General features: G+C 49.2%; 1 long non-coding RNA gene across 2 annotated transcripts; it reads right to left on the bottom strand.

The window, feature by feature from the left end:
- Positions 1 to 1,558: 1,558 nt before the first annotated feature.
- Positions 1,559 to 16,717, bottom strand: LOC106505699 (uncharacterized). Of its 2 annotated transcripts, none has more exons than XR_002337698.2 (3): positions 15,738 to 16,156; positions 4,127 to 4,442; positions 1,559 to 1,802 (listed from the first exon to the last, which is right to left on the bottom strand). It is a non-coding gene; the product is annotated as an uncharacterized LOC106505699 (long non-coding RNA). The 2 variants fall into 2 exon arrangements; XR_014824025.1 differs by lacking the exons at positions 1,559 to 1,802; positions 4,127 to 4,442 and adding exons at positions 8,205 to 10,950; positions 11,110 to 11,243 and having other exon boundaries at positions 15,738 to 16,717.
- Between the last annotated feature and the right edge of the window lie 926 nt (positions 16,718 to 17,643).

Raw genomic sequence — 17,643 nt, forward strand, 5'->3', positions numbered from 1 at the left:
ATTGCAGCAACCTAAATGTCCATCAACAGAGGAGTAAAGAAGATGTGGTATGTATGTGTACGTGCACACACACACACACACACACACACACATACACACTATGGAACACTACTCAGCCATAAAAAAGAATGAAATAATGCCATTTGCAGCAAGATGGATGCACCTAGAGATTATTATACTAAGTGAAGTAAGTCAAACAGTGGAAGACATATATGGTATCATTTACATGTGGAAGGTTAAAAAAAATGATATAAATGAACTTATGTACAAAACAGAAATAGACCCACAGACATAGAAAACAAGCTTATGGTGGGGTTCCCATTGTGGCTCAGTGGGTTATGAACCTGGTTAGTATCCATGAAGATGTGGGTTTGATCCCTGGCCTCGCTCAGTGGGTTAAGTATCTGGTATTTGGCTGCAAGCTGCGGTGTAGGTCACAGATGTGGTTGGGATCCAGCATTGCTGTGGCTGTGGTATAGGCTGGTGACCACAGCTCTGATTCACCCCTTAGCGTAGGAACTTCCATGTGCTACAGGTGTGGCTATAAAAATTTTTTTAAAAAAGAAAACAAAACAAAATTATGGTTACCAAAGGGGAAGCTGGGGTGGGGGGGAGGGATAAATTAGGAGTTTGGGATTAACATATACACACTGCTATATATAAAGTGGATAACTAAAAAGGACATACTTAATAGCACAGGGAAATATACTCAATATTTTATAATAGCCTATAAGGGAAAAGAACATATATATATATGTGTGTGTGTGTGTGTGTGTGTATCAGTTTCTGTTCCAGTCTGCTATTTACAAGCTGAGTGACCCTGCGCAAGTTATTTAATCTAATTCACCCTCACTCTATTTTTTATTTTTAGTTTAGTCTCACTTTACTCATATAGTAAAAGGAAATAAAACACAGCCTGTGGGAATTCAGTGAGATAATATTGTATTATGCCTAGTACAGACCAGGCACCCAATAAAAAGTAGCTTTTATGGTTATTATCGAGATGAAAAGGGTATGGTCTTTGTTTCAATAATACTACAATGAAAGAGTATAGAAAAGACAAACAGCCATTAAATACAAAGCAAGAACTGACAGGAGGTGAAGTTGTAGGAATGTAAGAATTCAGAGGTGAGAACAGCCTTTTCAAAAAAGGAGGAGTTGGGATCATAGTTGATTAAATAATTATTATTATTACTTTTTGCCATGCCTGCAGCATGTGGAAGTTCCTAGGCCAGGAATGGAACCTGTGCCACAGCAGTGACAATGCCAGATCTTTAACCTGCTAGACCACCAGGGAACTCTAATCAGGTTGACTTTTATAATGTTCTGAATTTTTCAAATTCTCTGCAAAGAATATCGATTGCCTAATCCCATAAAGGTTATTAAGATATAGTATAGCATACATTCCTCAACAAATTTTTCCACTTAGTTATGATGAAAAACTTGAGATCATCCTAAATGGCAGAGTTAAATAAATTAGGCTATATCCACATGGCTGAATATCGTGCATTTTTTAAATAGTTGTGAACTGTGTAGCAAAATGGAAAAATGAAAATACCTGCTTTGTTAGTGATCAGACTTTGGATGATTGTTGACGTTCCATGCTTTTTTTTTTTTCTTCCATTCTGTTTCCGAGGCATATGGAGCTCCCAAGGCCAGGGGCTGGGAATCAAACTTGTATCCTGGTGCTGCAGAGACGCCACACATCCCATTGTACCACAGTAGGAACTCCTTTCCATCCTATTTTAAAGTTGTCGTGATTAATAGAATATTATTTGTGCTTGGGCTGTGGGATGGAAATCCTGTGAAATCAGATTGTTATGATCATTATACAACTACAGATGTGATAAATTCATTTGAGTAATAAAAAAATTAAAATAAATAAAGCTATCTTTTTCTCCTTCACCCCCCCAAAATAGAATATTATTTGTGCAATTTTTAAAAAATGAATGAAATCAAAGAAAATAAGCATGATGTTTGTTGGAAACATTAGGGCTATTTGTTGCATTTTGCTCTGGTGGTTGCATGGTTGTCTGGTTCTTTCCTCAAGCCCTGGCAAGTCCCCAGCAGGGACATTTTGCACCCTGGGGAAGCCAGGATGTGGCAGGCACAGCTCCTTGATTTGGCCAGGGCGTGTGGAGACCATCCTTTCTCCAGTAGGTGGTGGTAAGCCTTCAGCATCCCCCTTAGCTGCAATGGATATTAAGGCTGGGGGACTGAGTGTGGCTTTTCTTTTTTAAATCTTCTCTTCATTAGTCGGTCAGACAATGCGACACCAACATTAAATGCTATCACTGACATGTGGGATCTAAAAAAAGGACACAATGAACTTCTTTGCAGAACAGATACTGACTCACAGACTTTGAAAAACTTATGGTTTCCAAAAGAGACAGATTGGGGGGTGGAGGGATGCACTGAGGGTTTGGGATGGAAATGCTGTAAAATTTGGTTGTGATGATTGTTGTACCCTATAAATGTAATAAAATTCATTAGGTAATAAATAAATACAGAGAAAAAAATCTTCTCTTCACTGATGTTCTAAACTGTTTGTAAAATGGATACCAAAGTAGGCGAAAACCAGGTGGACCTGGTTTCCCTGAGCAGCTGTGAAGGACCTGGGCTCAGGTGCTATGTAAACAGGTAAACTGGAGACATTTTCCTCTCTGTCTAGGGAATCCCTGTGATGCTTTCCTCCTCAGAGGCTCCTTTTTAGGCCCAGGTGCTAAATCGGAGATCCCTTTGAACTTACTTCCACTCAAGAGATGAGTGGGCCTATACGTGAATCCCAAGGGGCAGTGCCTGATCCCAAGGAGCGTCCTAATCCTGTATGGCAGGCATGGGGCAGCCAAGCAGCTGCCAGCTCCGGCCACGGGTCCCGCTTCTCCCTTGGGCCATCTGTAACAGGGGGAAGGGTGGGTTTCTGGGTGTCGCAGCACAGAGGCGGGTCAGCTGCAGGGACGGGCTCAGCGCGTAATGGAGACCATGCCCGCCCTAATGGGAAGCAGCCGCCGAGCCCCTGCCCGAGAGCCGCCGAGATAAAACGGAAGCGCCGCAAGAGGCACTTTGATTTCAATACGAAACAAATTATTCCTCCCGGAATAGAACAAAACAAGTCAGAGTGGAGTCTCATGGCCGTCATTCCCGCCCGCAAGGCCACTGCCAGCGGCCCCGGGCCTGCCGACCCCGCGCAGCTTGGCAGGGACCGTGCACTGATGGGCTGCTTGCCCACTACACGGCGTCGGGGAGGGTGGAGCCCCTGGCCGGCGAGGGTCCCGAAACTTTTAAGTCTTTGGAGTTCCCTGCTTTTGGGCTGGCTCCCGGTGGAGCCGAAATCACTCCCAGGCCAGTGGCTCTCAAACTTGGGCGAGGGAGCCTCAGAATCTTCTGGAGGCCTTGTTAAAGCACACATTGCTAAACCCCAGCCCCAGAATTTCAGATTCGGTGGGTGGGGTGGGGTGGGGTCTGAGAATTTGCACTTTCTAGGTAATGCTTGTTGCTGCTGGTCCAGGACACCACTTTGAGAACCACCTGACAAATATGGAGGCAGGAGCTTGGCCTCCCTGCCCTGGAATTCAGATTGCTGGGTTCTGGAGAGGTCTACAGGGAGTCAGCTATCCAGTTACTGCTTAAAGGACCCACTGGCTAATGAATGTTCCTAGCTTCACAGGTTTTTTGGGGGGGCGGAAGTGCCTGTTTTTGATGGATCACCTCCATCCAAAAGTGAACCAGCTAACTCCCACTCCAAAGCTCATGGATTGGAATTTCTCAGCCGCCTGTGCCTGGCCTGTGCTGGTAAGTGGGCAACTACCAAAGGCCTTTGAAAACAAAACAAAACAAAACAAAAAACCCGCCAAAACTGGCAACAGCTCTAGACTCTAGGAAGTCCAATCCGGGTGAAGCTTCTGTTCCAGCTTTCCTGCCTCTTAGGCCCCTGGCTCTGTGTCACCCTGCCTGGGCCAGAAGTTCCTGGCAGTGTGTGTGTGTGTGTGTGTGTATAGGGGTGAGTGAGTGGGTACTGAGGAGGACAGGGGCAGTAATTATTGCTGGGGTGACATCTCTGAGATCCTGCCTGGTGTCATGGAATCCATTTAGGGATCAAAGAATCTGGAAGAGTTATTAGACTTACAGTGTCTGGAAAGAGCCCCTCCCCTTCCTGCATTCCCTGGAGCAGTCCATTGTTTCTTCAACTTGATTGTGTGTAAGAATCACCTGGAGGATGAGAATTGCTGTCCCCACCCCTGGAGTTGCTGGTTCAGTGGCTTTGAATCATCTGAGAATTTGCATTTCAGTAAGGTCCCAGATAATGCTGATGATCCAGGTTCCACACTTTAAAAACCCACTACCCTCGGAGTTCCCTGGTGCCACAGCGGGTTAAGGTGCTGTCATTGCTGTGATCTGAGTTTGATTCCTGGTCCCAACACTTCTGCATGCCATGGATGCCACTGAAAAAAAGTAAAATAAAAAGACAAAATGAAAACCACTACCTTAGGCTTTATTTGGCATCTCCAAGCCTTTACTGTGGCCGTAAGATGGTCCTGGTATGTGTTCCCACCTCCACCCTCTATACATCCCCCATCAGTCACTGACCTTTGTGCTGACCGCCTTTCCCAGCTTTCAGAGGCAATTTGGTCTCACCGTCTGTGCCATTTAGTTCTTGGGGCAGATAACAGCTTTCAGGATGGTTCAGGCATGAGGACAGCAGCATCCCCCACCCTCATTCTTGCACACAACCAGGCATGACAGCTCCTTCTCCTTACCATCCCTCACCCTACAGGTGTGCTTGAGTCCTAGCCCTGCTCCAGGATGGAAAGGACCTGAGGAAGGGATCCCTTTAATGTGCTCCTTAGGATCCATACAAAAGCTAGGCCTAGAGGGGTCGCTGTTGCACTTCTGCCAGCGACAGGATGTCCTGGGAGTGAGGCTCCCCTCACCCCCACCCGCTTTGTCTATTATAGCAATTCATGGGATATATGCTGATAGGCTGAACAACTGTTTGGGGAAACTTACCGGGAGGGGAAATAAAACAAAATGAAGACCCTCCTCAAGGCCACCATGGACTTGGCCAAGGTTTTGATCAGCATTTGCCAGCTTGGCTGAGGAGGCAGTGTCGCTCCTCTTTGGTCTCCTGTGTCAGAGGCTCCTGGGTGGGAACCCTGAAGCATGGGCCTGGGATGGGAGCCAGCAAGGTCAGTGTGCTTCAGGGTTGGGAGCTTTGGGACTGCCTGAGCCAAGCTGGAGACCTTGGAAAAGGAGGGGCAGGTCAACCAAAGCCATGGGGAGACAGCCTTTGTTTTTGGTACCTCAGGATCTCCAGAAAAGGCAAGTTTCTTTAGGAATGTAACTGAACATTTACACCAAGAGGTTTAGAAAATGTCAAATGTGAATAATCATGGCATTTAACTTTGGGATTAGGATGTCAGTCTCCAATTAAATGAAAATAACCCATGTGCAACCCATTAGGTTTTCATATTTTTCCTCCTAATTGGTTGTACTTTGAGACCGTATATTTAGGAAATGGCTAAATTGGCTCTAGGTTCCCTATTTAGTTATTGCTATTGCATGCTGGAATCACCAGCGTTGCTTTGAAAAATGCTGATGCCCTGGGTACACCCCACGTGTACACCCCTGGGCACAATGCTTTTTAAGGCTCCCCAGGAGATTTTTGGAGTGTGGCTAGCATCAAGAACCCCTGAGCTACCAACTGAGTGATTGGAGGGGCCCCACTGAAGCAAATCAGATTTTCTGGGGGGTGGTATCTGCTTAGCCTTTCATGAGGGCCATGACCACTCTCTCCCCAGCAAGCAGAAACTCCCATCAGATCCTCCCCTTCAGCTCCAGTAGACAGGACCCAACCCAGGTGAGACAGTTTCTCTCTCACAGGAAAATGGAATTGGGACTCAGATTTTACCTAGAACGGGGCTTCTCCCTTGAACAGAGCAGAGGTCTGGTCAGAGCAGCAAGAAAAGTTGATCTGTAGAGAGAAGCTACCTGGCTTCCTGCCATCACCACAGTCCTTGTCTTAGCCCTTCAGAAAGTCTGGCTGCCACCCTGCCAGGGTCTCCAGAGGTCACCTACAAATCCTTAGAACAACCCCCCCCCACACCCCGCCCCACTCCTACTGTTTGGTTTAAGCCAGCTCTAGTCGGTTTATGTTACTTGTGACCAAAGAGGCCTGACACATGCACAGGCAACAGTACAACAAAAGCACACAAAAACAAACATGCGCTCACCCCCTCGCCCTACACGCTTACACACATACACTCACACACACAAACACACATACACTCTCACACACATCCGGTGTTTGAACCAGGCTTTTTGTAACTCCATGTGGTCCCAATGGAAGATTCTTTGGAATCTGTATTTTCCGGAGTCCACTTGGAGAAACCCCAGCTTTCAATTCAATTGGGAACAGCAGTGGTTCCTTAATGTGGCTCCATGGGTTTCATCAGAATCACCTGGAGGAATTGACTGACACATACAGATTGCCAAGCACCAGCCCCAGAGAAGCAAAAGCTATCCAGTTTGAAGAGGATCATGTCATCTTTCCTTTAAAACTTTCTCTGTGAGGGCGTTCCTGTTGTGGTTCAGAAGGTTATGAACCCACTAGTATCCATGAGGATGTGGGTTTGATCCCTGGCCTCGCTCAGTAGGTTAAGGATCTGGTGTCACCCTGAGCTGTGGTGTAAGTCGTAGACACGGCTCGGATCTCACATTGCTGTGACTGTGGCATAGGCTGGCAGATGCAGCTCTGATTCAACCCCTAGCCTGGGAACTTCCATATGCAGTACCTGCAGCCCTAAAAAGCAAAAAATTAAAAATAATAAAACTTTCTCTGTGAGATTTTGATGTGAAGTTGAGCCTATGGGGATCAGGCTGGCTGAATTAATGTGATTTATGAAATTCCCCCATGGCCTCTTTTCTAGATGGAGGTGGTATTCCTCTCTCTTCCCCCCCATGTCTGGGAGATGGATTTTAAAGGCATTTTGTTCAGGAGGTGGATAAGAGCTCCGTCTGTGGACATATAAAACAGAGCCCAGTGAAGTTCAGTCTTGTCGAGCTGGTCAAATGAACCAGATCGTTTACTTTGTCTGTAGACACAACTCCCCCTCAACCCCAAATGTGTCTCTATGTGTGTGAGTAAAGCAGCAAATGTACTTTTTATTTTAGAAACAAAAATATCATTTCTGACCCAACAATAGCCGGATCCCTGTGAATGAAGGGTTTGCATATTTTCCTGTTTTAACGGTTCTAGTATAAACAGTCCAAGCCCAGGCCTGATTGTCAGTAGGTCCTGAGCAGCCCAACCAGAGTGCTGGAAATGACTCCTTCAGCCCTGAGAACCTGGACCCGGCTTAGTGCCAGGATTCAGGCTTGTGTTTAACAGTAGCAACAGGGTCAGGAGTTGAGGGAGAGGGCAACTGCAGCGATCCCCAAGACCAAAGCTAATGCCAGAAGCAATAGCAGGAGCAGCTGCAGAGGCAGTAGGAGCAGTAGCTACCATGTATTGAGGATAGCCTGTTAAGGCACCAGGCTAAGCTATGTAATCATTTGTTTGCATGCTTTAAAAAAGCTCAGTGTGGTTGCATTATTATTCTAATTTTTAGAATGACGTTCAGAGAGGTTGAACAGCTTTTCTGAGGTCACACAGCCTCTAAGGGAAGACCCAGGATCCAAATAAATTCATGTTTGACTCCTTTTATAAGATGCTGGACGCAGAAACACAGATACCATCTTGAGTGCCAACTAGGGATATAGGGCTTTGGTCCTAGAGGCAGGCCAGGGCAGCTCTTCAGGCACATTGCTAGGGCCTGCTTTCTTTCAGAACATTAACTCCAGCACCCCAGCTCCACTGGTCTCCAGCAAAGAGAAAGAGCTGTCAGCAGGGTCTGGAAGGCCCTCTCTCAGTTCCAGGCAAATTTCTGGGTGGATTATTTGTGCCCTAAGAGTGGGACCACAACACTCCTTTTTTTGGGCTAGCAAGGGATTCAAGATTTATTGATTGACTACTGAGTATATATTTAGTGACCAAGAGTGTCTCTTTCCTAGACCTGAAACAAAGCGGATTAGTGTTGTTATATAAAAAAATTATGGCTCACCTATATGATGGATTATTAAGCAGTCATTGAAAGTCAGTCTTTCAAAGAATATATGGAGAAACCCCATGGTGAAAGATTAAAAGAAGTAGAATACAAAATGGCAAATTCTATATAATACATTCTTTTAATTATGGAAATTATACTTGTTAACATATATAAATAAAAGATCAGCAGAAAGTCACCAAAATGTTAACTGCTATTACCTTGTGGAGGTGGGGGTGGGAAAACTTTTGTTTTATTTGTGCATCTTAATATTCTATTTTCCCAGTTTTCTTCTATTTGAGTTATCTTTGTAAATGGGGGGAACGTGAAAACGTGCAAAGTCCTAATATACAGCATTCCGTCCTAATATACAGCATTCTAAGTGCACAGGTATGAGTACTGAATAATTTTTATCTCACTGTGGATTTCAGCAGGCAGAAGTGTCTACCCATCTCACTGCCTAAGGCTTATTTCAAGAGTGACCATCTGAGGCATCTTGAACCAGTTCTTTCACCACTGGGCACACTCTGAGTGAGGCCATGCGCTGTGCGGATTGGGAACCGGGTTTCTTCCCAAACTTGAGCCTTCTTAATTTGAATGAGGAGACAAGTGCACTGTGAGAAATAGAAGCAGCCAAGCGCCAAGGCCAAGACAACTATTAAGTGGAGTTGGAAAGTCGTTCAAGGTGGGAGGTCAGAGTTTTCAGGGCTTGACCCAGGGGTGCCAATCAATGCCACGGTGCTGAGTGTAAAGTGGCCTGAGCCCAGCTCTCCCCAGGGTTCCCAGAGTCCACCAATGGCCTGCGGGGACGCTCCTGGTGGGTGTCTGCAGGTTATGGCTTACCAGGCCTCACCTCGCTGCCCCGAGGGTCGGTGGCTTCAGGATCCCGGTGAAAGCTCCAGAGCAGCTGGACTGCAAGAGTAGAGCTTGGGCTCCCTGAACATCTCCCTGGTTGGAGTCTCTGGTGCCCGTGGGAGCAGGGGCCAGAAAGTGAGAAATATAGGAGGATATCTGCTGTGGTTGAAGGTGCGGCGGCCACTCCTGGGATCCAGCGAGAGTGGAGTCGCCAGCTCTGCGCTGTCCGGTCGCCTTGCTTTGAGCGCGCTTCTCTCGTTCGCTCAGCTCCTGGGCCGCTGAGGGAGGCGGCGATGAAGTCGCTTGGTGCCAGCAGATGGCAGCCTCGAGGCTGTGAGGCCTCAAGGAGACTTCGCCACGCCGCAGTTTCCCTTCCAGAGCCCTGTCCCTGCGGGTGGGGGTGGCCTTGAAGCCCGGACACCAGCGACCTCAGTCTGCAGAAGCCGGGCGCCGAGGCCCAAGGGCACCTGGTGAGATGTGGTCAAGCTGCAGCCCTCGGGCAACCTCAGTCTCAGAGGGCGAAGGCTTGGGGCGGGGATGGCGTGGGGGTGGGGGCTGGGGAGAACCAAATGCCCCAGAAGAAGCAAGAAGCAAAACCCAATATACACAGGGTGTAGATATACACCACAGGTTCCAAGTATGTAAGAATCTTTTAAATGATGCCTTGGTGAGAATTAGAATGGTATTTGCGTCCTTGGCGAGCAAAGTCGGAGGCAAAGAGCCACGGTGGCTACGAGCTGCGTACAGGAGACATGGCACAAGCAGGGACCTGGCAATCCTGGCTAGGGGCAGAGGAATGCAGTCTAAAGATCCAGACACAGCTAACTGGGAATTGCAACCCCGATTCTGGCCACTTCCCGGCTGTTAAATTTGGCGGAACTTACTGTACCTCTCTAGCTTCCGACTAATCACCTAGGTAAAAATGGGCTTGGTGGGCTCCAGGTCTTGTGGGGTCATTAGAGATTCGCGAGTGCAGAATTCGTTCGTCGCTGCTCCTACAGGGCAACCGGGCTTGCGGCTGGGGTAAAAGAATGGCTCGCATTTGCCTGTTGTCGCTGCCTTGGGGACACAGGCCCGCTGAGCTTCGGGAATGAGCTGCGCGTGGGCGGCCACGGCCCTGGAATCTTCAGGCGATCTTTCGCCGCACTCCCGCAAGCCCCGAGCTCCTCCGCCCTAGTAACCCTGGTCATCGAGCTCCGGTAGAACGCACTTATCAGCGAACGAATTGAGGCCAGACACCGGCGCGGTGGGTTTCTCGAGAAGCCTGGCGAAGGGCCAAGGCCCGCTGTTACTGGGGGTCGCTTGTGGTGCTGAATAGGCCAACCTCGGAGCGCGTCTAGCAAACATCTACATTCAACAGCGGGCGAGGTCTTTGGCCCCGGTCTCCCACAGTCTGTGTGCAAAAGACTTCTTCTTTCCCCATTTAAAATTCGCCAAGGACAGCATTTCCCAGGGTAGTTGTAAAAAATAGTGATTAAAAACTATAAAGGTCTGTGTAACTGAGGCATAATTACTACTCATGAGCAGCCAGCCCCATCAGTGTCTGCGCAGCAGACAAACAGGACAGACACAAGAACAGTGGTCTGATAGTGCACAGGTATATCTCACGTGCGTAAATGTGTCTGCCTGTCTTCTAGACGCATGACAAATGCACACGTATGTGTGTACAGACACACGGGTACAGGATGTATCTATGCACACTCCACATACAGACGCGGCTGTTTTTCCCGGAGGGAGAATATGCATACTGTTCACTCGACCCGTTTCTCTCGAACTGGGTCAGTGCTACCTGGGGAAGTAGGGTCTCAGGTGCTGCTCCACAGTTTGGGAAAGCCCAGATCCGGTCAGCGCCTGGGTGCCGCCAGGCTCCTTTATCTCTCATCTGACAGCCTGTGGGCAGCTCCAGTTTCAGTGGAGACAAGGGGTGAGAGAAGGAAGAGATGGAGAATGCTCCTGGCACGTGAGGCTGCAGAGCCTTAATTCTCAGGTCCGTCGCCTTTCCTTTTCCTCCCCCCTGAAAATAAAAGAGGGATCCTGAACTTCCATTAGGCTCAGGGAAGGGGCCCGGGGCCTCACAAGCCGTCAGGAAGGGAGGAGAACCGAGGATTCTCCCGGCTCCCTCTGGTTGGGGAAATGTGCCCTGCAGCGCTGACCGGGGGCCCCAGGGCACAACCTGGTATGTCTGGGAAGTGCGCAACGGTGGCTGCCGGATCTCTCCATCTCCACACTGCAGGTCGCCGGGTTCGTCGTCCTTTTCTTCCTTCGGAAGAATTCTGAGCTGTATTCATTCGCATCACCTGCGTGTCTCTGTGGAGAAACCGATTCCGCGAGCATCCTGGAAACCCCAAGGCCTCAGCAGTGCAAAGGCAGCACCGCGGAGGCGTGAGCTCCGTGGAGACCCGCATTTCTAATTCACATAAAGCGGTAGGATAGGGGCACAAACCTTCTCCCTCCCCCTCCGCAGATCCGTTCTACCGACAGTGACCAACAGGCGTTAGGCAGAGAATTTGAGGCCAAGAGTTTAAGGAGTGTCCGGGCCGCGAGAAGGCACAAAGCGCAGCGGCGACAGACTCTGCACGGGTTCGGATCCCGTTGGCCAACAGAGCCCAGCAGCCGCGAACCGAACGCTAGAGACAGTTGTTCACGATTCCATTCTGGAGGACCAAGTCAGCCGATGTCTGTTGTGGGCCATGGCCCCTCACCCTTCCAGGAGCCATTAAATAGGAAAATGGTAATGCTGGTGGGCACTGGGTCCAGGAAATTTAGTGACAGAAGACTCAGGGAAAGTCAGGAAACACAGATCTGTGCCTCAGTTGGGCCTGGGGGTGGGGGAGCAGCCCCTGGCCTTGTGGCCCCGTTAGGGCAAGATCGGCCAGTTGGAAGCGACAGCCCCCGCTGCCTCCTCCCTGGGGATTCCACAGGGCTCTGACCGGGCCTTTATCTCAGCGCGGTCAGCAGTCATGGGGGCTTCAGGAAAGAAGACAAAGGCCCGGTGTCACTGCGGGCGGGGGCTCGTTTCCGGACTCTGCTCACACTCACAGCCTTTAGTGCTTGTTCGGGGGAGATTTTTAAAAATATGTGTCGAATTTCCTTTTTTTCCCCTAGAAACAAACAAAAAAGCAAAAAGCACATTCCCCTTCCCTTCTCGTCCAAAGAGATTAAAGTTTCCTGGGATGCTGTCCTTTCCTTTTCTTCACCTGCCTAAAGTAACTCTCTGTGGAGAATTCGGGGAAAGGCTTTATTTTATTCGATTTGATAGTACTATTACTAAGGACAACTGGGTCAGGTTGAGTTCCCAACGCGGTGAAGCAGAGTCAGTCTCCCGGCGTGGCGGCGGCTCCGGAGGCCAATGCCCAGCGCTGTCTGCCACCTCCGGGGACAATCAGGGCCGGCTGCGCTACTCTTTTCCGCCCTGCCATCGGGAGCACCCTGAGCTCAGACGGGCCCAGTCATTTCCCCCAAATTTTGTTTAGAGCTGCCAGGAGGCACGGGTTCGCACCTCATGATCCGCGCTTGTAGCGCCGCCACCAGGCATGCGGACCGGAGGCTCTGGGGCCTGGGCCCGAGTCTGCGGAGCCAGCGGCCCCAAGCAGTCCCCGCTCCTACCCGCGGGCGGAGCCTCTACTCGCCGCAGCTTGGCCAACCCGCTTCCTACGTCTGCCCCTTGAGGTTTCCCGTTTCTCCACAAAGACCGAGAGGGAGCCTCTCCCACAAGCTGACCTCTGCCACCTCCGGCTCGTGGCTACCTATAGTTTTTCTGAAAAAAGGGGAGAAAAGTTCAAACAGCCCCGCGTTCCAGAGGGAGGTTCCTGAGTTTGAGAGTGGTGGCTGTGCTTGGACCCAAGAGCCCGAGTCAGTGCCGCTTCCGCAGGTCAGCGGGCCTCTTATATCGGTGAAGACTGTATTGGGAGAATGGAGAGGGCTGTTGGAGGAGCAGAGGACTGAGCTGTCCGTCTGAGCCCCCAGGGCTCTGGTATTCCTTGAAACAGAACGAACCTCACTGACCCCTCAGCACCCCCACCACCACTTCCTGGTCAGTATGGCCGCAGCGCCTGCGCCCAGACCTGGGAAGGTGATGGGTGGCCTGAGCTCTTGGGGCAGGGGTGGCTGGAGCTGCTGCATTTGGGTGTCAGATCCTGCGGAGTTACTACCAAAGGCTTTTCCTTTCTTCCTTCCCTCCTTCTTCCCCTTCCCCCTTTTCTCCCTCCATCCCTTCCTCACTTCTTTCTTACTTTCCTCTTTTCATATTGACCATCTACTATAAACTGGGGACTTTGACATTAGAACATTTAATTATTTTAATAATTATACAACTCTGTTTTAAAGGAGAAAAAACTGAAATTAAGAATCCCCCCCCCAAAGGCCCCCAACTATTAGAGGGGGTCATGGGGCTCCACACTATTGGCAGAACACCTGTCTTTGCCCCATCCTGCACAAACCATCTCTTTGGGCTGACATTGTCACAGAAAAAGTTTGCTAGAACTTCTCACTGAGTTGGAGCCTAAGCAGCAAACAGCAGACACAGCAAAAGTTCCCAGAGTACAATTGTCCTACAGCCCAGACCCAGCCCTGTGCTTCCTTCTTTGGCTGGCTCCCCCTTCACCTACTGAGCTCCCTAACATTGAACATGGGTTTGGTAGTGTCTGTGCCACTCAGAGGGTCCAAGTGGGCAGCCGGGCTTGGTGCTCTCAGTTTGAGGCTCTTTGCCCCACAGATAGCTGGGCAACCTCTGGCTGGGCCGTTTTCTGGGCCCCAGGTTCCATAAATATAGACAAGATCTGGGGATCTTGGGGCCCAGACACTCCTGTGAAAGAATGGAGCCCTCCCTCTAGAAATCAGAAAGCCAATCAGATTGCTTGGCTTCAAGAATTCTTTACTTCTGGTTGTCACTAAGGCAGACTGAGGCATGAAGTTTGCTCCCTACTGTTCCTTGCCTCTAGTTCCCACCACAAAGGAGAGGTGTGAGCTTCTGGGCCCCTGTCCTCCTACAGGTTCCACAGGCTACTCTCAGAAGCAGGGTCTGCTCTGCGGGGACAGCAACTGACAAAGCATGGTCATCACCAGCTTAATTCTACAAAGTGGGGGCATTGCAGGACTCCTGAGCTTGACCAAGCAGCTTCCTGGCCCCCAACCCCCTCCCGAAGGCAGGATCCTGGTTTAGCGGTTCCACACTTCCATTAAGGGAAAAGCTTATTCATGGGCAAACTGTCTTGGGTCTGTCTTAGTTTCCTGGTCCATTCTCTCCTGCCTCTCTGGCTGCAAGAAGCCCTGATCTGCCTCTGGTTTTTGCCCACCACCAGGGGGCTCTTCCCAGCCTGGACTCCAGCCTCAGGCTGGTGGGAGGCCCAGGTAAGGGCAGGAGGGTACCTAACCTCAGGTGCAATTTCGTCAGTTTCATGCCCAACCAAGCCCAGGATGCAGGGCAATGAATTCTTTCCGTATGCAAGAGGAAAACAGGCCAAGGATACCCTCTGGAATAGGGTATGGAGCCATCCCAGAGAACCCCCTGGGCCCCATATTACAGTCCCTTAGTGCATATACTGCACTGGCAAAGATTTCTCCCAGGTCCCCCTGAGAACAGGACCCCCTCCCCAACCAGAAACCAAGTACTCTGGCTGGGCAGTTCTAGGGAGTTAGGGTGACCTAGAATTTGTGTGTAAATGTGTGGAGGGAGGCTCATCTTGTTGGTGCTGACTGTGAGGATATTTCCTTGCATAGAAGTACACACATACTCCTCATTCAAAGCCATGTGCAACAACTCATCCAGGACATGCCAGAAATTGGTAGAGTATTTGTATCAAACTATTTGCATTGTACTTACAATACGCCTGGCAAACATATATACATACACCCACGTGGTCCGATCATTTAGACCAGACTAGATGCTAAGGCATAATTGTTACATAGCAGGAACCCTCTTGAATAGTTTTTGCCTTTGCTTAGGGAATTCCTTAAATCATCTTCTCTAACAGAAACTCAAAACTGCAAAGAGGGAGAGGAGAGGGAGGAAATGAGAGAGGAAGAAAATCAACCGTTGCCCTGAACTGGTAGCACTGGGGGGTGGGCGAATGACCAAACTATAGTTTTGGAGACACTCCTGGGTCTGGAATTAGAGACAGATGTTTTCCTGTGGGCATCCATGGGGAAGTGGGCTATGGTTTGACTCCCTTCTCTCATCTCCTTAAATCCCTATTAGACCAGGAATCCATCCCCATCCCTTCCTCTCATCCTCTGAGCAGATTGAGGCTACTCTTCTCTTTCCTCAGCCTCGAGGCCTTGTGTTCCTCTTGTCTTTCAGCTCTAGGGGTGTGGGGAGAGGCTCTCTCCTCCAGTGCTGGCCTCGGCCAACTTCCCCACATCACTAGAGGCTCTGCCCGGAGGACTTCCCTCCTCTGTTTTCTCTGCTTGGAATAGCAGATGTGGGGTACTGTGAGCCAGCCTCAGAACAGAGAGCCTTAACCAGCTGAAGCAAAGGCTCTGCATGTATTCTCTGTTTTCATTCGGCAAACCAAGATTATATACCCAGGACATAACTGCACATGTTACCAATGACATATGAATGCAACACACACTGTAACCATCCTTTGAATATTAGCCATATGATTATTATAATGCCTAAAATATATGCACTCTCTGACAGTCACACACACCTCCCTCCTTGTCACCAGGACAGGACTTACACTGTATGTACACATTTGCAGCAAGCACAGACAACACAACTGCCCATGCGATGCATGCTCACATCACAGAAAGTACAAACAGACGAGCATGCAGCAGTCCATTTTCTTTTCCGCAACTCACCTTATTCAGCCAGACAATGGCGCAGCAGGTTGCCAGAAGCACCCAGACATCAAGCCTGACCAGCGTCTTGGGTTTCTTGCCTGCCCCAGGCAGGCGGAGCCACCTCTGCAGCCTGCTCTTCTCGGTTCCCCTGGCCCTGGTAGACTTTAGTCCCAGTCTCAGGGTGATGCTCCAAAGCGTCATTCTCTACCCTTCAGCCTCCCCAGAAATGTGCCAGAGAGGACAGGAGCCTGGGCCACTTCTCCTTGGGCCCAAATACACATGACAGGGCTCCTGCCTTGACATTGCCAAGGTCTAACCACCAGTATAGGCGAAATGGAAGGCCTGCAGTCTCATTCCTTGCCTAGGGCAGCCGCTTCCAGCCCACTGGTCAGCCTGGACCTGTGGCCACTGCTGTCCAAGCTGCACAGGGGGGCAGTGAGGGATACGTGGCTAGGCATGGGGTCCCACTCAAGCTGAGCCACAGTGGTGGCGAAATCCGGCTGATACTTGTCACCCCCAATGGAGGACTGAAATCCCACCACCCCAATCCCCCTAGCGGCACCGGCCTGCAATCTGGCCAAACCTTGTGTGCCTGCGCAGAAGAACCAGTCTTAATTATTTGAAGAGTCTCAGTGAAGAAAAAGAGAAAAGATTAGATTTCTACAGCATGTTCACCCCTCTCTCATCCTCCTAAATCCCTTAAACATATCTCAGGGTAAATAAATTCTGGTTTTTAAAAACAAGGCAATTGCTACATTCATACTGAGGTTTGCAGCTTACTAAGTGTTTCTGCAACCAGGATTTTATCTATTTGGAATAATCTTCTGGCTGTTAGATTTAACTAGAAAAATTGAAAAGCATGAAGATAATATAATAAAAACATGGCCCATAGAGCTAGCATGACTGAATAAGATGTAAAATTCAAACTTGCATGGACTCAAAAATAGAACAAATCCTACCTACGGTCGCCTTGTGAACGAACCACGGCAGACAAAGTCTCTGATGACGTGAAACAGCCGCAACAGAGCAGCGATGACACAGAAAACAAACAATCCCCGGACAACAAAGCGGCAGTGACAACTACAAAGCCCCCCTACTCCGGCTGCGCTCCAGCCTTGTTTATCTGAAAAAGGCTTTTTTTTTTCCTTCTGAAAATCCTCTTTTAACTAGCTGCTAAACCAACCTGGGCGCAATGAAAATAATATAAGTCCATGTTAAAAGAAAGAACAAAAAATTTATTCGAGAATTGACAAGACAAAACAACAAACAAACAACAAAACAACAAAAGTGCTCTAGTTCTTTCTAGAAAAATTTGGTCCTCCAAAGACACGCTACAGAACAACCAGGTCTAGAGTTCTCTGCCGGCCGGATCTGGGCCACAAGCCCTCTGGGTCCAATTGCTGCTGGGTTTCACATTTCTCCTGCCCAAGGTGGGAGAAGCAAGGCTTTAGAAAAACAAAAATCACAGAGGGGATGAGCCGTCCCTGTAGCTTCCGCCAGGCAGGCAGAGAATCTCGCCAGGCTTGGGGGCTAGCATTGGAAGATAGGGGGAAATTTGTTTTTGATTTCTTTAAAAAGGTAGGTGGAGGGTATCCTCTAATTTGTAGAGGATACCATCTGATACTGAGCATATTCTCCTACCTCTCCGAACATAGCTTTTTGAAGGCTGGATAAGAATTCTACTTCAAATCTCCTGGAATAGAAGATTTTCATGTTATGCTTTAGTAAACTCCAAGGCCACAATACGTCGCCGGTTTTCCCGGTGAGTTTTTTTTCCCTTAAAAAAATATTTTTTTTGATATCATCTAAAATAGACCTCTCGAACGTTAGCCAGCCGCCTGGGCCTGGAGGGGCCCGAAGCGCCGGGATGGAGAGTGAAGGAAACGCAGCCTCTCTCTGAGCCGGGATGCGGTGTAAACCCGGA

This window comes from Sus scrofa, chromosome 13 (genome assembly GCF_054392235.1).
Source record: "Sus scrofa isolate SSC_HxYL_T2T_F1_AM1 chromosome 13, Sscrofa_HxYL_maternal_Yorkshire_Landrace_v2.0, whole genome shotgun sequence".
NCBI lineage: Eukaryota > Metazoa > Chordata > Mammalia > Artiodactyla > Suidae > Sus > Sus scrofa.